The sequence below is a fragment of the Trachypithecus francoisi genome, unplaced genomic scaffold (assembly GCF_009764315.1).
Source record: "Trachypithecus francoisi isolate TF-2019V2 unplaced genomic scaffold, Tfra_2.0 Lachesis_group3, whole genome shotgun sequence".
Classification (NCBI taxonomy): Eukaryota; Metazoa; Chordata; class Mammalia; order Primates; family Cercopithecidae; genus Trachypithecus; species Trachypithecus francoisi.
This window is the reverse complement of record NW_022681468.1, coordinates 43568647-43590360: the sequence shown is the minus strand read 5'-3', so window position 1 is coordinate 43590360 and position 21714 is coordinate 43568647. Positions and strand designations below refer to the sequence as shown.

Here is a 21714-nt window from a genome sequence, read left to right as displayed (position 1 = left end):
TCATTCACCATGTCTAATCAATTCCCCTGTCCTTTCATTACGGGTTCTTTAATATTTCTGGGATTCAATCTTTTTCCCCATCCCCACTACCTTAATTCACCACCTCCATCATCTTTCAGTAGATTTATTATAATAACTCTGAGTTATGGGCTGAATTATATCCCCTCAACAACCTCTCCACACCTCAGAATATGACTGTTTTGGGAGACAGGGCCTTTAAGGCAAAATGAGGTCATATGACTGGGCCCTAATCTGATATGACTGATGTCCTTTCTTTGTTGTTGTTGAGACGGAGTCTCGCTCTGTCACCAGGCTGGAGTGCAGTGGCGCAATCTCGGCTCACTGCAACCTCCACCTCCTGGATTCTCTTGCCTCAGCCTCCTGAGTAGCTGAGACTACAGGCATGTGCCACCACATCCAGCTAATTTTTGTATTTTTAGTGAAGACGGGGTTTCACCATGTTGGCCAGGATGGTCTCAATCTCTTGACCTCATGATCCGCCCACCTCAGCCTCCCAAAGTGCTAGGATTACAGGCATGAGCCACCGCGATGTCCTTATAAGAAGAAAGTAGGACACAGATGCACACAGAGGGAAGACCATGTGAAGACAGGGAGAAACCAGCCATCTGCAAACCTAGGAAGGAGTCCTCAGAATGAAACTACCCCTTGTGACAAACGTTGATCTCAGAAGTCCAGACTCCAGGATTGTGAGACAATCCATTTCTGTTGTTCAAGCTCCAGTCTGTGGCACTTAGTCATGGCAGCCCTCTTAAAATAACACAGCCTTCTGCCTGGGCTCTGTGCTTGTTCCTCTCAAGTTGGTACTTCTGAAAGTGGAATTATCTACCTCAATCATTAGTCTGATCTTGTCACTTGCCTGTTTAAAACCCTTCAATAGCACCCCCTCCTCTCCCAGTAGTGTTTTCGGCAGTAAGTTTACTGGAACATTAGTTATGTAAGATGCCCCCCATTATGTAAGTTTGGGAACTCCACAAGTCTCCAACTTGAGGGGTCACTGAACATTTGCATATCAAACACTCTGAGACGTTTTGCAGTCAAAAGTCCCGGTTAACTTTGTTTCACCCAATGTTTGCCAAACTCAATTTTTTTTCTTGGTATAATACACATTATATCTACTGCAGCATGTGTTCTGTACTACAAACTAGGAAATGCTGCCCTATGCAGTTAAATCCACATGTCTGACTTGCCATGCGAAACGAGGGTCGCCAGATTTAGCAAACAAGAATACAGGATCCCCAGTTAAATTTGAATTTCAGATAAGTCTAAAAAATTATTTGTTGTTTATCTGAAATTCAGTTCAACTGGGTGTCCTGTTTTTTATCTGGCAACCCTGTGCAGGACCCTTTGTGACTTCTATTGAACAGACGGAACCAAAATGAATTTGATAAGAATTGTTTCCCCCAGTTAACACAATAGAAAAAGATAAAGTCAAGATTGATTCTTGGCTTTCAATTGGATTCTTTCAATTTACCAACAACCCTTGTTCACTTCAAGCAGTGGCTCCCCATCCTGGCTACCCGTTGGAATTGTCTGAGGAGCATTTAAAAATGTCCATACCCCATCCCTAACCGATTAACTTAGAATTTCGGGGTTACTGAATGGGGAGTTAGAAAGGCAGGGCAGGGAGAGTAAGGAGAGGCAAATGCATAGCATGCAAATTTAAGGAGGCAGCCACTCTCAGGAGCCAACCCCGCACTTGCGCAGCCCAGAGAGTGAGAACCTCCTTAAATCTTGTGCCCTGTACACCTGCTGGCCTCACCCTAGTAAGGCCCTATTTAAAGACATAGGTAGGCCAGCACACCTGTAGTCCCTACTATGAGGAGGATGGGATTGCTTGAGTCCAGGAATCTGAATCCAGCCTAGACAACGTAAGGAGACCAATTTCTAAAAGAAAAAAAAATAAGTTAAAGAAAAAGATGTAGGTAGGTACAGGGTTGTACAGAAGAGCTTGCAGGAGATTTCTGAGCAGTCCTGGGTCCCAGCTCTGTGTTTCATTGCTTTAGAAGGAAAATCGACCTTTCCCAGCAATGAACATCAGCTCCAGCTCATAAGCATGAGTCAGGGCAGGCTTCACCAGGCCAGGTTTTCCTGAAATGTAAACTTACAGCAGGCTCTGGTTTCCTCTAGAAGACCACTCCTAAAAAGCTTTAAATGCTTGGGTTCCTTGTTCTTTTTCAGTTCAGGCTGGTGATTGAGTAGCTTCTAATCATTGGCATCCTATAGATTCTGTTTCACATTCAAGTATGGTTTTAAATTACTACAAGATGTAATGAAAGTATAGGTTTCACTCTTCTCTCCAAGGTTTTAAAGACTCTCACCCCTTCTCTCTTTCCTCCCTCTCTGCCTTCTGCACTTTCCTTGCTGGCGATTTTCTGCCCTATCACTGGCAGCCTGGTCAGGAAGGCACTTCATTAATCCACCCACTGGGAGAGTGTGCCCAGAACAGCCAAGGCCAACCTTGCTTGGGAGGCCAACTCTCTGAACAGTCCCTACCTTTACTGGCCTCTAAGTTCCGTGATGTCATCAGCATTCTGCCCCTGGCTGGCGGCCAGATCCTTAACTACTGATTCCCAGATCTCTCCACGTTTTAAAATTCTAGGAAAAGAAACTGTACTTTTCCAGTGCTAAAAATGGATGGGAATGGTTGGTGGAAACTCCCAGCACAGCTAAAATTAACTTCTTTCTTTCGTGATAATTGAATGATTTTCAATGATGTTCTTCCTATAACAGGATCCAAAAAGTTTTCCTCGGGGGGAAATTTGGAAGAGAAAAATACAAGGGAAAGGGTCCTCTCAGACAGGGTTTGTAGCAGTTTCCTTGCAATATGAAGCTTGTGAAATTATATGGGTGTATCTCACTTAGCTTAATAGACATGTTCCTGTAAAGTTTCATATAAATGGAATGTTTAAAAAATTAAATCACTGTAAGTGCACAAGGAAAGATGGCTAAATAAAGGAAGTCTGGCTCACTTTATAAAGTGAATTATCTTTATGTAATGTAAATCATCCTCCCCACACACACATTGATATATATATATATATATATATAATTTTGAATTTTTCAGAGGCTAGATTCTCATAAGGTAGGGGTGCCTCTTATGATGACAACTGGGTCTGAGGTCACAGTTGTTCTCATACTCAGAAGCTGAACTTTTTATAATGTTCTCTGGGGAGTATGTAGCTGCCAGGGTTCTGTGGGGGCTTTTAAGCTCTCACACTGACCCAGAATCCTCCTGGCTTATCCCTGGAATGTTGTGGGCTCTGGAGCACCCAGGGAAATTGTCGATGACCGGACAGTGGAAGAAGCAATTGTAGACAAGCTGAGGCTAACAGTTGCCAAGTGCAACATGAAAAGCAGTGTGGTGTAGCAGTTAGAAGCATGACCTCTGTGGCCAGAAGACTATGGCCCTGCCTCTGTCCTCTAGCTGGGTGATTCTCTGAGCCTCAGTATCCTCATCTGTAGAATGGGGATGGTTATAATAGTACCTACCTCAGGTACTGCTACCTCAGGTCCTACTACTAGGACTAAATGAAGAAGAAGACTGGCACATAGGAAGAGCTCAAAAGATTGCTAGCTACTTTTGACTTGCCTGGATGTGCTCTATTAGAGTGGGAAGGAAACTATAACAAGAAAAGAAAACCAAAGATGCTACTGTCTACTCAGTGCTGCTCCATGCCAGATACGTGCTGAAATCATTCATTCAATCCACACATCACACACACAGTCACTAATAGTATCCCCACTTCCCAGAGAAGAAAACTGCAGTTCAGAGAGGGTAAGCAATTATTCTAGTACCACACAGCAGATAAGGCATGAAGCAGATTACTTGAGGCCAGTCCTATGTGCTCTTTTCTCTCCGTCTCAAGCCTGAGAAGACCCGAGCCTGAAGGTGACTTTTCAAAGATGAAGGCCTCAGACCTGGGGGTTGTTTAGATTTGGAAGTAAAATTGTTCAGGAAGTGACATAAAGAAACAAGGAGAGAGAAATTTATTCAACAAAGACTGATTGAGAGTCTAGAGTGTGCAGGTACTCTAGGTAGCAAAGGGAAATGGGGGTGACAGTCATACAAAATTACAAGGAACCCCAGCCAGTTGTTAGGATTTAGGTATGAAAACTGTGCTATTGAATTCTTAAGCAAAAACAAAAAAAGACTAACTTTGAGGAAGACTTCAAAAGAGAGGTGACATCTGAAGGCTTTACAAGTATTATCTTATTTTATTCCTTAGTATTTGGTGAGATGTCCACCCCCACTGGACTTTGAGGCCAAGAGTGGGGCCTTCTTTCCCTTTGTTACCTGGAGTACCTGCAGACCTTAGACTCCAAATCAGTCTTTGTTGAATAATTTCTCTCTCCTCCTTTCTTTATGTCACTTCTTGAACCATTTTACTTCCAAATCTAAATACCCTCCAGGTCTGAGGCCTTCATATTTGAAGTCACCTTTTCACCTATCACCCTGGGGCAGGAACTGCTGGTTGCCCACCCAGTATTTAAAAGCCACTTTTTTACTGTACATGGCAAGGCAGTGTGGCTGGCTAAAAGTCTCTATTTTCCAGTCTCCCTGGCAGGCAGCTATGGCCCATAAGATGGAAGCAGAGATCATTGGGTCAGACTTCCAGAAAAGCTTCTTAAAAGGGGTATATATATTTACTTGGAGTTTCTAGCTCTTTCCTCTTCTTTCTGGTTCTTGCCTGAAATAAAGACAAGATGGCTAAGGCTCTAGCACCAACTCGTGACCTTGAGAAAGGCAAAGGGAGTCTGGTCCCTGGTGACCGTGACTTGCTGTAGCAACCTTGGACTGCCGAGCTCCAGACTTGCTTGTTTAAATGAAAGGAACATAAACTATCTTACTTAAGCCTGTGTTATTTTTGGCAATTGTTATTAGCATCTGACCCAATCCCTAACTGGCATAAGCCGCTGAGGCCATTAGGCAGAGGTACTGGGTTCTCACTATCCTACACTGTTGGGGCAAGCCTGTGGCTCCAGGGCACCGGAAGAGCCTAGAGTGTTTCCTTTAAATTGCAATTCCTTTTGTATCAACTATTTAGGCCCTGGCATCAAGCACACAGCCTGGTACTCAGTAGCACTCAATAATGTATGTTGAAAGAATACAATGAATAACTGCCGCTCAACCATTTCCCCAAGGAGCTGTTTTTCTGAGGGGTTTAGAATGATCCCTTCTCGAATTTCCACAGGACAGCATCAATACGAAGCTTGTGGGAAATCTGAAGTGCTTTGAGATGTTTAAAAAGTAAAGAATAAATTGGAAATGATAAAAATTTAAACAAAGAAGGTATACATAAAGCCTTATTTAAGTAGTATGTTTTAAATGGTGAAGCAAAATTGTGTATTTTTTGTAGATTCAAAAAATATAATTAAATGGGATGAAAGTAAGAGCTGCTATCCCAAATCCATTTTTTTAAAAATTATTTTTGAATGATTGTAAAATAACAAATATAACTTTGTAAAAGAATTGAAATTATTTAGAAAGGTTAAATATTGAAAGCCCTTTCATAACTCCTGCTATGGAATAGTTTGGTAAATATCCTTTTAACTCTTTCTGTACATAAAAATAATATATATGAGTATAAATATGAGCTCATGATGTGTATATTGTTTTGTAACCTTTGCTTTTTTCACTTAACATCCTATCTTGCGCATTTCCCCACATCTGTGCATTTAGATTAACCTGGTTTTCTGTAAGGTAGCAGAGCGTCCTTTATCCCAATACCCCCCTTTAATAAAAATTTGTTTGGATGTAATTTTAACCTTGCTCTCTAAAGAGTCATCAGTGTTTACCTGAGGAGGTTGATGAGAAATACATCAGAGATTGACTCTACCCCAAACTAAAGTGAGCTGGACCCTGTGGTAGTCAGACAAGCTGGCAGATGTCTAGATTGAGAAGTAAAAATATCCCAGGACCAAGGTTTTGTGGATAGAAAGCCATGAAGCTCAGAGTTAGGAACAACTTGGGCCCATAAAGATAATGGACGTGCTTCTAGAATCCCTGAAAATTCCTGCCAGCTGCAGGCATTGATCACCTGAGAAGCAGGATCATTCCCCAGTCCTGTAGGAGACAGTCTCTTGACTGACCTTCTCATAGGGCACTGAGCCTCCGGAGTGCTGAGCACTGGCTAGTCAGCTTCTGGGTACTGGGGAGGAAGTGGTCAAAAACCCAGGGGAAAAAAGAAACCTCTGCCCTGGGGAAGTTGAGGCTCTAGGTATGGAGCTGAATTATGTGAACCCCACTCCCACCACAGCCAAACCCCATAAATCACCCCAGTCAGCTACCATCACTGGAGCTCCCTTTGTAAATGTTGAAAGCAGCTGCTATCAGCTTGGGCAGCCAACTGGGCTCAGCCAAGAAGCCTTTGGGGAAGATGTGAGTTAATCATTAAGCAGGGCTTTAAAAGCAGAAGGAGGCCAGAGGCCAGACCCCCGCTGGTGCAGATGCACAGACCTGTGACAGAGGTGTAGGCTGTGGGGTGGCGTGGAGGAGGGAGGCGGTGGGGAAATCAACAAGATTAGCTCAGGCAGGGAGAAGAGTCTGAGGGGGAATGTAAGAAGCACAGGAAATGGGGCAGGGAAAACAGTGGAAGCGGGAGGGGCTTTTGCACTGTGTTGAGGAGATTGACTTGGATAGATTAGCAGTGGGGAGCAGCTGTGGCTTGGGCAGAGGCACCTCTGAGGCCAGCCAGGCAGGCCACAGCTGCCCCTGCTGGGCCCCTTCCTGCCATGCACCTGTAAGGAAGCAGCTCCACCAGGAACGCCACCAGCCTCTGTCTTGTGCCAGTTTGGTAATGTGCACCCAGATGCATCCAGTATTATTGTTTCATTGGCAAAGCAGTTCAGGCTTTTCTAGCTGACCTGTTGGCCCAACTAGAATTTCTCCCTCACAGATAGCAAAAAAGTTGGGCCTGCCTTCCAGTCCACTTTGCCAATGTCCTCCCGCTACAGAACTGAAGTCAGACGATGTTGGGTTTATGGACTTGTTGCAATGAGGGATAACACACAGATAGCATGGGTAGCCATGAGGCAGCTCAGTAAGAGGATGTGATAAAGGACTTCTTGTGGGATTTGGACTTGGGTTAGGTGATACTGGGGAGGATTCAGGGAAGGGAGAGATTGCTCTGGATTTTGGATGTTATCAGGAAGCAGAGGTAATTCTAGGACTGGGTATCTTAATAATTCTTACCTACAAGGTAGAAGGAATGAGATGACGCTAAAGGTAGAATTAATAAAGAAGCAGAAGTGGCTCATATTAGCCAGGAAAGGAGCATCTTTGGTCATTCTTGTGGTTCGGACAATGTTCTTGTTTTTGTCTGGGTCTAGACATGATTATGGGGTCATCTTGTTTTCTTTTGCTCCATTACAGTCACAGAGTGGCTGCATCTAGTGTTGCTGTTCTATGGAAATTATGTTCAGGAAGAGCACACCATGGCCCAGATGTGAGCACCAGGCTTCTGTCTAAAGGCAGCCAGAAATCCTGCAGAGAAAAAGATTCTGATGGCTCTCAGCATTCATATCTAAGCAGAAACTCCTCTTGCAGGGCTAGAGATGATGCTGGAAGAAAGGTGCTCCTGTTGGAAGGCTGCCTCAGGTCTATGCATCCATTCAACAAATACTTTTTGAATGGGAAACATACTCAGGCACTTAGGACAGAGCTGTGACATGGATAGTTCTCATGGGTATACATTTTAGTGAGGGACACAGACAATGTGAGTGAACAACACTGGGGCCTGTTGGGGGATGGGGTAGGGGGAGGGAGAGTATTAGAAAAGATGGCTAATGCATGCTGGGCTTAATACCTAGGTGATGGGTTGATAGGTGCAGCAAACCACTATGGTGCACGTTTACCTATGTAACAAACCTGCACATCCTGCACATGTACCCCAGAACCAAACATTTCAAAATATATTTAAAAATAAAGTCACGGGTATTACCGGGCATTATAAAGAAAACAAAAGTAGTTGTCAGAGAATGACTGGGGGACACTTTGGAGAAGTGGTCAGGTAAATGCTCCCTGAGGAGGTGATCAGAAGGTTCCCTGTGAGATTCTAAGGCGAGACTAGCAACAGGAAGAAGGCAGAAACATCTGTAGTGTGGTGACTGAGGGAGAGATGGGCTGAGATGAGGCTAGAGAGGTGGGCTGTGTTAGGGGGTTTGGGGTTTACTCCTCATGCCCTGGGAGGCCACTGGAAGGCTTTAGCAAGAAGAACAGCAGGCCCCACATCTCCCTGTGAGACAGCAGAGGCTTGTAGAGTACTGGCCTATCAGCATCCCAAGGCCTGTCTCTGACCTGCCCCGGTTCCTCCCTCCAGGCCTGGGGTTTTGGGTTAACGGGAAGTAGTCTGATTGTCTCCTTCCCTGCTGAGGTCAGTCATTGTTCAGAGTGGTGTATTAGATCCTTATTTCTGCTGTAACAAATTACCACAACTTAGTAGCTTAAAGCAACACAAATGTACTATCTTCCCTGCTGAGGTCAGTCATTGTTCAGAGTGGTGTATTAGATCCCTATTTCTGCTGTAACAAATTACCACAACTTAGTAGCTTAAAGCAACACAAATGTACTGTCTTCCCTGCTGAGGTCAGTCATTGTTCAGAGTGGTGTATTAGGTCCCTATTTCTGCTGTAACAAATTACAACTTAGTAGCTTAAAGCAACACAAATGTACTATCTTATAGTTCTGGAACTCAGAAATCCTAGCATCAAGATGTCTGCAGAGCCTTTGGTGTCTTCTAGAGGTTGCAAGGAAGTACCTGTTTCCTTGCCTTTCCTAGCTTCTAGAGGCCACCTCCATCCCTTGGCTTGTGGCTCCTTCCTCCACCTTCAAAGCTGGTAGCATAGCATCTTCAAAGCTCGCCCACTCTCTCTCTGACTATGACCCCTGCTTCCATCATCATAGCTCATTCCCCAACTCTGACCCACCTGCCTCCCTAAGAACGCTTGTGATTACATCGACCCCACCCAGATAATTCAGGATAATCTCCCTATCTCAAGGCTCTTAAATTAGCCACATTTTCAAAGTCCCTTTTGCTATGTAAGATAACATATTCACAGGTTTTGGGGGTTAGGATTTGGACATCTTTGGGGAGCCATTCTGTCTACCACAGGTAGTCACCTGGACAGCAGGGAACCGAAATTTATCTTGAGCCATTCTACTAATGAGATGTGTCATTTAGCCACTGGAAACCTACTCACTTCTTTATAAAAATGAGATGAGTACTTGCCCCACCTACCTCAGGAAGTTATTGTATCACATGAATTAACATAGCACATTTGGAAAAAGAGAAATGCCGTAAAATATAGGGAATAAGTATGATGTGTTATGGAGCCTGCCAAACATAGGTACCAAGGGCATGTTATATATTAACATAAAACACTGAAATTGAAAGAACCAGGTTTGCTCTTAAAAATACTTGCTGTGTGACCTTAGACAATTAACTTAAAAAGTCTTTGGATTTTGTGTGTAAAATTTGGAAAATGCTATCTTCTCACAATAGTATTGTGAAGTTAAAATCAAGTAATATAGGCTGGGGTGCTGTGTGAAATGCTACACAAGTTCTTTATTAAATATTGCATAGACAGGGGCCCAAACACTTCTTCCTAGATAGATGCTTAATGAATCCAAGTAACAGGGTGGTACCTATCAGACCAATGCCAACCGGTTTGGAATCTCCACTGTATACAGTGAGTGAGAAATGAAAAGAAGATAGTAAACCTGAGGTCACTCCCATTCCCTCCCCCCTCAGCTACTGAGGGGTTACAGAGCAGCAGGAAGAGCCTGCAGCATCTAAAATGGTTGGTTAGTCAGAAAAATGCAGAGTATACCTACTGAGAATACAGAATCTTCCTGCAATAAAGAGGTTGAGATTGAGGCAGACCTTCTCCAGAAGAAGCATCTGTAGTCATGTTTAAGACATTCAAATAAATTGCTCAAGAACAGCCTTGTTTATTCAGCACCTATCATGTAACTTGAGCAGAAATGGGCAGGAAATATGTGCCTTCTGAGTGTGAGCTATAGACTTACAGACATTAATTTATTCAGCATACCAGTTTTGAGCACCTAACAATGTGATAGACACTGTCCTGCTTCTGGGGATACAGCAGGAGATAAACACAGAAAACCTCCCTGCCCTCATAGAGCTTATTGTCTAATTGAGGAGATGAACATAAATCAAATGATCCACAAATGAATGTAAAATTTTATTTGTAACTCTTCAAAGGCAAGGCTCACCGTGCTATGAAGCTTATCACAGGGCTTAGAACTTGGCCTCTGTGAGGTAACAATTCAGCTGAGATCTGATGACTGAGCACATGTATTAAGAGGGAAGAGGAGGAGGGAAGAGCTTTCCAGGCTGAGGGAACAGCGTGTGCAAAGGCAAAGAGGAAGCATGGAATATTGGAAGACCTCAGAGAAGCCCAGTGTGTCTGGATCTGGACTCAGAGTGATGGGGGCAGTGGTCAAGATATAGACTGGAGAGATGGACAGGGGAGTTCTGGCTACAAGTGTCATTATGTGGGCAGATACAGTGACTGACAAAGTCAGGACATAAGGTTTCACTCAGCCCATGGTTTTGTTTTGATTTTAATGCTCCTAGAAGAATCTTATCATTGCATGTTTCTAACCAGAAAAAACCCTTAAATATGTAATAATTAACTCCAATTCTCACCTGAGTAGGAAGCGCATTAAGTCACCCTGTGTAGGTCAATGAAGGATGCCCGGGTGGGTCTTAGGTGTCCATACCCGGCACTGCAAAGACTGGCTCCAAGATGGCATGCAAAGACCAGAACAGGTCACGAGGGAATCACTGACAGCAGCTCTTGCCTCACTGTTATGCTTTTCCAAGGATTTCATATGCATGAGCACATTGGACTCCTGCAAGACTTCTGTGAAATGGGAAGAATGTAGTAGTTGTGGGAGATCGCCAATGACTTGCCCCAGCACCCACAGTGACAAAGGGAAACCTTGAACTCAGATTGACTGTTTCTAGATAAAAATGGTTTACCCCACAGACCACAACTGAGTCACCTACATTCTTTATTTCTCTCTCTCTCTCTCTCTGACCTCCTTAAAATAATAGAACTTAGAATGATCAAAGTCAAAGGGGACTTTAAACATCACTCAACTTATTTAATTCCCTCCTTTGGAAATTGCAACAAGTTTAAATATTTTGAGAAGCAATACTATTTCCCCCAAAAAGATTAAAAGTGACTTCTCTCTCTCCGCTAAAGAAAGGTTTTGAAATCCAAGCATTTCAGTAGTAAGTAAAGTTTTCTTTCCACTAAAGAAAGAGAGAAGTCTTTATTCTGGTCCTTTCTAGTGACTCATTTTTGGCTCTTGGAACATGTGCTGTCATGGAAAGACTCTTCCTATAATTGACTGTGACCTTAGAAGGCAGGTCACTTTACCTCAGGTACCCTCTGTTTCCTCACTGTAAAATAAAAATGTAAAATAACTACAACCAATGATGACAAATTCATCTTACATCACAACCCAGCACACACACACACACACACACACACACACACACGTGAGAGAGAGAGTATTGAAACAGAAGTTCCAAGAATCTGTACTTATTCTTACTAGTACAATGTACACTATTTTCATTCTAGTCTGTTCTATTGCATTTCATTCTGTTCTTCCAAATAGCTCTTAGATATCCAGTAAATGGATTTTACTACCCACTAAAATGTGAAGTCCTCAGGTTGACAAGTGCTAGTCTGGATACTGTCTGAGGCACCCTCCAGTCCTGGTTCTCTGACATCCCCTGGGACTGCCCAGAGTCTCCTGGAGGCCTCTTTCCAGCAAGGCAGGTCCCCTTCTGCAGCTGCAAGAGTGACTTGGAGACACTCTTTATCAGTCCTTGGGCCTCACCAACTAGTGCTGTTGGTCTTAGGGCAATTTGCCCCTGCAAGTGTAAACAAAGCACTGAACTCAGCCTTCTGATCACAGTTAGCCAAAATTAGGTAGAGAAAGATCCACATTCAGAGTCCAGCTGCAAAGTTTGAGAGCTTGGCCATTCTCTGCAAGAATCCCACCCAAGATGCACAGACATCACATACACCCAAGACCACAAACGCCTCACCCATGCACATAGACCACACATGGTAATCCATGCCTACTAACCACACATGCCACATACAAACACATATACAGCTCCCTCAACATTCACACATACCACACAGTTATCCACATGTCAATACCCTCACCCATACCGTGTGTACATACATACACACAGACTTTACACACACACACTTATATACATGTACACACACACACACCATACACTACACACATTCCACAACACACACACATACACAACTCCTGAGAATCCCCACAACTCCTGTGGTATAAGCAAGAAATCATAATTTGAAGGTGAATGAGTCAGAGGGAAATAAATTTTTTTTTTTTTTTTGAGACAGAGTCTCACTCCGTCGCCCAGGCTGGAGTGCAGTGGTGTGATCTCGGCTCACTGCAACCTCCACCTCCCAGGTTCAAGTGATTCTCCTGCCTCAGCCCCCCGAGTAGCTGGGATTACAGGCACCCCTCCACCATGCCCAGCTAATTTTTGTATTTTTAGTAGAGACAGGGTTTCACCACGTTGGCCAGGCTGGTCTCAAACTCCTGACCTCAGGTGATCCACTCGCCTCAGCCTCCCAAAGTGCTGGGATTACAGGTGTGAGCCACCATGCCCAGCCGGAGGGAAATAATTTACACTTAATCCATACTATCTCTTCACTGTTCACTCACTAGCACAGAGTTGGAAAGAGGATTTTCAACAGTTGGAACAATTTGCATAAAACTACGCTGGCAATACATTGAAGCACTTTGCTTTAAAAATTGTGCTGTTAAAAACAGTCAAATGTATATTGCTACTCTAGTATTTCAATGATAGCTTTTTCCAAATTAATCAAATTTTCATTTTATGAGTACTATTTTTCATAGTATCTTTTTCATTTGTCTGCTGATTTGTAATAGCATAAGACTGTATGTTTATGCTTATACCTTTATAAACACACACATTTGCTTCATGTTTTGAAACAGGTTTTAATATGTGCTATAAATGTGTGCTCTTGAAAAGTACTGTACATATAATTTTACTGAAGCTTTAAAGTTTATGAATTCTGAATGTTTAAAACTGTAATAACAGTGTCAATCCAAGCATTTCAGTATTAAGTAAAGTAAATCCCCAACTCCTGGTACTATTTAGCCTTGAAAAGTACTATTTCCCACGCTCCCATGATGATCCTGAAGTTGCTTTCTGTGCCCAGAATAGTGCTTGCTATCCTGAAAAGCTCTCAGGAAATGTCTGATGAAAGAATGTGTGAAAAGAAAGAAAGAGAGGCAGAGAAGAAGGAGGGGGGAGAGAGAAGAAAAAGAGAAAAAGGTAAAGGAAGAAAAGGAGGGAATGAGATTGGAGGTGGGTGGATAAAGAGAGTGAGATAGACAGAAAGACAACTGTAGGCTGCTTCTGACTTGGGTGTCTTTTCTCTGTGGAAAATGGAGACCAAAGACCATGTCAGATCTTGTTCAAAATATTATTGCTGAAACCCACCTTGTGAAGTGGCAACTTCATGGGACAGTCACTGGAAAATTCAGCTTTCCATCTGCAATAGAGGAAGCAAATCTTGCCGAGACATTTGACAGACACCGATGTTTAGTCTTAAACATTATTCCTATGGTCACTTTGCTATGGTAACGAGAACTGTGTCATGGAAATATTTGCATCGCTCATTTACAATTGTTTTCTTTTCATCTCTAAGGCTCATTCATGAGTTTTGGAAGGAGGGTTATGGTTTTATTGCTTCTCCTAATGATAAAAATAATACATGCTCATTATTTTTGAATAATCAGAAAATAAAAGTAAGCATAAGCATAAAGTAAAGTAATAATGCCTATTATTCAAAACATCCAGAGATGATAGTTTTTAACGTTTGGTTTTCATAAAATATATGTAAATATGATCATACTGTATATTCCATTACATAATCTCTTGTTTCACTTAATATATTGAAGACATCTCTGTCCATCTTTTATTTCATAGCTTTCTGTTCCCGTTTGACAAATCTTTAGGTTTGCCAATGTTTTGTTATGATACATGATGTGCTAGCGAACATTCTTGTACAGGCATTTTTATGCATTTATCCTGCTATTTCCTTAGGATAAGTTATTAGAGTTGAACATTTAAATGTGAGTATATACATTTAAAAATACTATTTAAATTTGCTAAATTGCCCTCCAGAAAGCGTGACTCAATTTACATTCCCTTTAAAGTGTATGAAAGTACCTATTATCTCATGCCTTCGTCAGCACTAGTTATTATCATTCTTTTAAACCTTTTTCAGTTTTATAGGTTAAAAGGCATTTTCATTTTTATTTTTATTGGCATTTTCTTTATACTAGTGAGGTGAAATAGCTTTCATGTTGGCCATTTGTATTTCTCCTTTTTTGTGTAACTCGTCTGACCATGTTTTAACTGTATCTTACCTCTTCATTGATTTCCAAGAGTTCTTCACAATTCAAAAATGTTAACTTTTTGCTGTCATATGTTGTGAATTCTTTTTTCAGTTTTTCATAACTTATGGTATGTAGTTTAGACACATAGAAGTTTTAAGTGGCCAGTATTCAATGATTTCCTTAATGTTTCTTATTACTAAATAATACTTAGAAAGGAATTCCTAATTCCAAAATGATATAATTTTTTTACCTGTACTTTTTTATCATCTTTTGTTTTCTACATTTATATTTTTAAACCATTTGGAATTTATTTGATGTGTGGAGTGAGGTAGGGAATCTAGCTTTTTCTTAACTTGTCAACAAGTTGTCCCAATAACCTTTGGACTGAATAGTCCACATAGTCTTTCTAATGATTTGAAATGCCTTCTTTGCCATACTCTAAATTTTTACAGATCCTTGAGCTCTTCTGTCACTTGTCTTTTTACTGTAGCCGTGTATGTCAGTCTTTTAGAACTATGTATTATTTTGACTATGCAGATTGAAAGTTCTCATTCCAAAGACTCCTCAAGTTTTTAGAATAATGACTGCCACTTTTAATAGAAAGAGCAATGTCATTTTATTTACTTTGGAGATGTGCTAGAGAAGGGAATTCTTCCACCCCCACCCACCAAGTCCTAGAGTTTCAGATGTGGATAGACCTAAACATTTTCTATTTTAATCTCCTAATTTCACAGATGAGTTCCAAAAGTATAAATTGACTTGTTCAATGTTAACATAGCTAGCAGAGCTGAGACTAAGCCAAGACTAGACCCAAAACTATTTAGTAGAGAGCTGAGACTAGAACAAAGGTATATACCCCTAAAACCAAGCTGGAGGAAGATGGTCACAGTGAGAGTTTGTCAAAGATGGCAAACACAGGATTAGTAAAAGATGGTCCTCTCTATTCTAGATCTCCAGCATCTGACTTCTTTAAGGGAAAATGAGCAGTTTCTGGAGCACCAGTTTAAGAGGGAAGTTAAAGGTACAGGAGCCCTTTGATGTTAACTGACTGAGTCCTCAGAAAACTCACCAAAAGGAAAGAGCACAGACACACTAAATAGCACACAAGTGCACATGTGCTTCAGTAGTAGTAGCTTACCCAGCATTGAGCTTTCAAAAAAAGTTTCAGGCGTTTCTCAGTAGTGTCACTGTCACCCTGGTTGGCTATGTTAAGGTCATTTAGGTCAGACATCAGCAAGCACAGACAGCTGAGAGGCAGGAAATGTGTAGCTCTGTGAGCAAAGCAAAGGAGAAAAGCTTTTTATAGCCAAGGCATGGGAGGAAGCACTGATAATCGGAGAAGGGTTGTGTGTTTTCTTTTCCCTATTGGGAAAACTCTCCAATTACGTTCTTTAAAAGCTAACCAGGCTCTCTCTTATCTTTCCCACCTCGTGGAAAGTCATTCGCTAGCAAACAACCTGCCATCTGAGGGCACCAACGTTTTGAAAATATGTTTAGTTTCCTAAAGATATTTTATAGTTTAATTCATTTTATTAGAAAATATCATCACATGGCTTAAAATTCAGATGTACAAAAGGATATATGATAAGGAAACTTCCTTCCATCCAGTCCTCAGTGACCAAGTTCCCCATCCTGGGGAAAACCAAGTTCTAGATTCTTATTAACCCATCCAGAGTTATTTAGACATATTAAAATATGTAAGTACATACAGATATTCTGTTGTGAAAAGTTTTACAGAAGGGGTAGCATACTACACACACTGTTCTGCATCTTGATCTTTTTACTTAATATCTGAAGAATGTTCTGTATCCGTACATAAAGAACTACCTTATTCTTTGTTATGACTGCACTACACTCTATTGCATGAATAAAGCATACCTTATTTATCCAGTTCCCCTATAGATGGACATTCATGTTGTTCCAAATTTTGCTATTACAAATAATGCTACAATTAATGTATTATTTTATATATCAGCAAACTTACATCAAAAATAAAGTCCTAGAATGGGAAATACTGGATACAAGGATATGAACATTTGCAATTTTGTCAGAAATTGCTACATTTCCCCTCTTAGAGATTGTACCAATTTAAAGCCCTCTCAGTAATGTGGAAAGTACGAATTTCCTCACACCTTTGCTGATACAGTGTGTTGCCAACCTTTTTTGTAAACCTTTGTTACCTTAATGTGTTAGGTAAATAATAGTATCTCAGTATAGTTTTAATTTGTATTTCTTGTATTATGAGTGAGATTCAGAATCTATTCATATATTTGAAGGTAATTTGTATTTCTGTAAAGTGTTTGTACTCTTAGTCTTTCTTATTGAGCATGTTATTGGTCTTTTCCTTATTGCTTCATAAGGGCTCCATATACAAGAGGAAAATTAGTGATTTATCTGTGACTTCAGTTGCACATATTTTCCCAAGTTTGTTTTTTATCTTGTAACTTTACTATTAGCATTTTTACAATTCTTATTTATTTATTTATTTTTGCTTGTAATCCCAGCACTTTGGAAGGCCAAGGCAGAAGGATCTCTTGAGCCCAGGAGTTTAAGGTCAGCCTGGGCAACATAGTTAGATTTCATCTCTACAAAAAAAAAAAAAAAGCCAAGTGTGGTGGCGTGCACCTGTAGTCCTAGCTACTCAGGAGGCTGAGGTAAGAGGATTGCTCGAGCCCAGGAATTCTCAAGGTTGCAGTGAGCTATGATCACACCATTGCACTCCAGCCTGGGTGATCGAACCAGAACCTGTCTTAAAAAATAAATTTATTATTATGGCTTCTGTGTTTTCAGTCAGGACTTTCTCAGTCTAAGATTATAAAAAATATCTATCCTATGGCTTCCTTTTTACTCATTTAGGGTTTTGTTTTGTTTTGAAACAGAGTCTCGCTCTGTCATCCAGGCTGGAGTGCAATGGTGCAATCTTGGCTCACTGCAGCCTCCACCTTCCTGGTCAAGCAATTCTTGTCCCTCAGCCTCCTGAGTAGCTGGGACTACCAGCAGGCACCACCATGCCCAACTGATTTTTGTGTTTTTAGTAGAGATGGGGTTTCACCATGTTAGCCAGGCTGGTCTCAAACTCCTGACCTCAGGTGATCCACCCGCCTTGGCCTCCCCAAGTGCTGGGATTACAGGCGTGAGCCACCGTACCCAGCCAGGTTTATTTTTTACTTTTATATATTTAATCTGTCTGAAATTTATTCTGATTTAAAGTTTAAAGTTTTAGGTTTGGATACAATTTTATTTTTTTCCAGATGACTTACCAATTATTTCCAAAACTATTTATTAAATAATCTTTATTTTCCCTACTAATTTGAAATACTATCTATATAATGTCTACATATAAAGTACTTGCGTATTATAATTTATAATGAAACTTTTTCGCCTTGTAACATCTATTTCCAAGAATCTTTACACATATTTCTTTTTCCTTTTTTTTTTTTTTTTTTTTAAGATGGAGTCTCGCTCTCTTGCCCAGGCTGGAGTGCAATGGCACAATCTCAGCTCACTGCAACCTCTGCCTCCTGGGTTCAAGCAATTATCTGCCTCAGCCTCCCAAGTAGCTAGGATTACAGACACACACCACCATGCCTGGCTAATTTTTGTATTTTTAGTAGACACAGGGTTTTACCATCTTGGCCAGGCTAGTCTTAAAGTCCTGACCTTGTGATCCACCCACCTCGGCCTTCCAAAGTGCTGGGATTGCAGGCTGAGCCACCGCACCCGGCCTCTTTACAACATCTCATGATGATTATATATAAGTCTCTTACATTCCCCGGAAAATCATATTTTCCTAATTTTCTTCCCTCTCGTTTGGTTGTAAAGTGTTATCTCCTGCAGGCCAGTGTCTCCTCTAAACCTCTCTCCCATTCTTAGCATCAGCATTTCTGCTTTCTCAGAGATTACCCCTACTTGTAGAATCACCTGTGCCTCTTCTTTCTCTTTAGGAAGAGATTGCAAATTGCTTCCGTCCAGATGGGCAAATATAAATGGCTATCAGTGTGAGATTAGAGTTTCCAGGCTCTTAGCAGAGGAGCCAGGATTATCCACACAGGGAGACTGCTAAAGCCCAGCAACTGGAGATTTACAAGGAAGGATGTGTAGAAGAAGAGTGATAGACACTGAGTCTCAAGTTACACCAATAACGATATGCATGAAAGAGGAGCTAGAGGAGAAACTAGGGGCAAAGTACTGGAAGAAAGAAAGATGAAGAATGCAGGGCCTCTGAAGAGAAACCAGATAATACAGAAAGATCAGGGAGGTTAAGGATAAGCAAAACACCACTGGATTTGGTGACAGGGAGATCACTGGTGCTTCTTAAAGCAGGTCACTTGACGTATTCCTATCCCTCTACCCTTCCAGTTATACTTACTTCCTCTTCTGGGTAAATGGTCAGCAGACCAGCACCCTCAACTAGAATAATTAGAAAAGCCAAATACAATGCAGAAATTACCTATTTGAGGGAAAGTGAGAGCTGCTGAGACAGGGAACACTGGAAGGGCTAATGCACTGGAGAGAGAAACTTGAGGAGAATGAACTGGCTTCTGCAGCTGCTTTTACCAGTGGGGCATTTTGCAGGAGGCTGAGAACCCAGTGCAAAATGCAGTGCAAGGGCTCAGAATAGAGAAAATAAGAGTGTTAGTGGAAGATTTGAAAGGGCCTCAAACAAAACAGCCTGTTTGCACCTGAGGAATATTGCTGCCTACTGGGTTTCTTCAGAGCAGGGATTCTAAAATGCAAGTGGAAAACCTGCCTCTAAAAAGCAGAGTGCAGTTTTTCAGCATTCTTGTGAGACTAAGATTAGAGTTTACTACTGGCTGGGGGAGGGTTCTTGCAGAATACAAAAGGGCCTTTGTTGAAAATCTAGGAGGTCAGAGATGAACCTGTGGAGGGCTGAGACTTACGAGAGCTATAATTCAACCTTGACTCAGCAAATCACTAATTGGATTAACATGATCAGCCACCATTCTGTCTGTACAGCAGGGAGAGGGTATTCCCTCTCTGAAAGAAGCTATCATCTGAAGTCTCTACAATTTTGGGTAGGTAATGTCTGGCCTGCCATTAAAATGTACGAGGTACAACAAAAGACAGGCTCACATAACTGAAAAACCAAGAGAAAGAAGACAGTAGAAACAAACAGGTGATCCAGATGTTCAAGTTAGTTGACAAGGACCGACAATTGCCTACCACTGTATGTTAAAGAGGAAAAGATGAACGACATTGGTGGAAAGATAAAATCAATTGTTACCTCTTCTAAGGAGCTTTCTTTGGTTCTCCCTTTCTAGAAATCATCTTTTCCTTCTCCATATTATCCTGAAAATGTATCTATACTTCTTATTGCATGTACCACTGTAGAAAGTAGTATCTTGCGGTGATCAAAAGCTTGGAGGTTTTAAAGTCACATTGGGTTAAAATTCAAGACCAGCCACTTGTTAACTTTGTGACCTTAGATAAGTCACTTATCTTCTCTGAGCCTCAATTTCCTTATCTATAAAATGGAGTAGTTGGCTGGACGTGATGGCTCAGCATCTCAGCACTTTGGGATGCTGAGGTGGGCAGATCACAAGGTCAGGAGTCTGAGACCAGCCTGGCCAACATGGTGAAACCCCATCTCTACTAAAAATACAAAAATTAGCTGGGTGTGGTGGCATGAGCCTGTAATCACAGCTACTCAGGAGGCTGAGGCAGGAGAATCACTTGAACCTGGGAGGCGAAGGTTGCAGTGAGCCGAGATCACGCCATTGCACTCCAGCTTGGGTGACAGCGAGACGCTGATTCAAAAAAAAAAAAAAAAATGGAGTTGTTAAAATAATTCAGTGCCTTGGGTTCCTAGGTAAGCAGACTGAAATCCAGCTCAGTGTAAAAGGTAAAATGAAACCTAAGATTAGCCAATCAGAAACCACCAACTAACCTCTCGCTAGGAACTTTTCACTGGAATGATCTAAATAAGACTATTGCTTCATTTTAACCAAATATTTTATTTGCCTTGTTTCTGCATTCACTCTATAAAAAGGCCTTCCCTTTATGCTCTTCAGTGGAGCCCCAAATAACCTGGGGCTTGCAGCTGCTCAATTTGTGAGCCCTGTCTGATCAACTTAACTCTTTAATATTTTAATGTGCCTATGTTTACCTTTTTACAGAGTCATTATAGTACTTTCCTCATAAAGTTATTGTGAAGAATTCAAATATATTCATACAACATTCAGTTGCAATAAAAATGCATTTTTTCTCTAGTTTTCCTCACGAACTCCATCTGCTGAGTAGTACAGAGAAAACCTTAATTTTTGTCCAGTGCACTCATTTCATACTGATGTAATACTTTTAATATTTCTATAGGAATATAAGATCTCTGGGGAAAAATGTTAAGTCTTCAAGATGGCCTTTGCTTCTTTCCTCCAAGATGGTATCTGGGGGTTTGAGGGAAGGTCTATGGGTCAGTGACCCTGTGGCAGCAGAGGAGAGATGGGATCCTTAAACACATCCAGTGTCCTCTGGAGCCTTTCTCCTTTCTGCTGTGGAGTAGCTGGACAATTCTCCTCCTTGGCCTGGGAGACAAGTGTATGTACTTGGTCCCATTGGTCTGTTTGGGCTCAATGGACAGATGCCACTAGATTCCAGAGCCCCAGCCACTTGCTCCTAGTCCCATAGACTTTCATGGCAGCTTCAGGCTTCTGCTGGACCATCAACCTTCTCAGCACCTTCCAGGGATGTGAAAGAACTCGCACTGCTTCAGGACAGTTACCCTCATCATATACTTCCCTCATTTCCTGTTGTTGTCCTTTATAACACTTTACTAAATTAGTAACTTTTTTTTTTGTATGAGAACATTAATTTGATATTTTCTCCCATACAGCATTGCAATCTTGGTGGTGCTAGGAATCCTGTCCAGTTTCGTTCTTTATTGTGTTCCCAGTGCCTAGATCAATCAATACTGCTAAATAAATAAATGAGAAACTCTTAACTTCAGGGCCCTGATATTTCAGAACACAGATGAACTAGCCTTAAATCTTTTCCCACCCATACCAGGCACCTTGTTAGTTTTCTACCCAACACCATTCTACCTGTGTTCTTTCCTATCAGGAGATCGATTTTGTTTGGTTGACAAAATGTCCAGCCCAGGGACTTTATAAATCATGAATTTGCCATGAACAGGCGATCCTGTTCCCTATACCAGCAATAGATCACAGTAGTTATGCCATGTTTTTCCATCTAATGAACTAGAAAGAAAAGTCGAGGGG

At 41.5% G+C, this 21714-nt stretch overlaps 1 long non-coding RNA gene across 1 annotated transcript in view; it reads right to left on the bottom strand.

Moving 5' to 3' along the window:
• Nucleotides 1-10830: 10830 nt before the first annotated feature.
• LOC117069507 overlaps nt 10831-21714 on the bottom strand; it is a 60681-nt gene continuing 49797 nt past the window's right edge. The window contains exons 2-3 of the long non-coding RNA XR_004431569.1: nt 13578-13629; nt 10831-10908 (exon numbers count right to left, since the gene is read on the bottom strand). This is a non-coding gene — a long non-coding RNA (uncharacterized LOC117069507). The remainder of the gene's footprint in view (nt 10909-13577; nt 13630-21714) is intronic.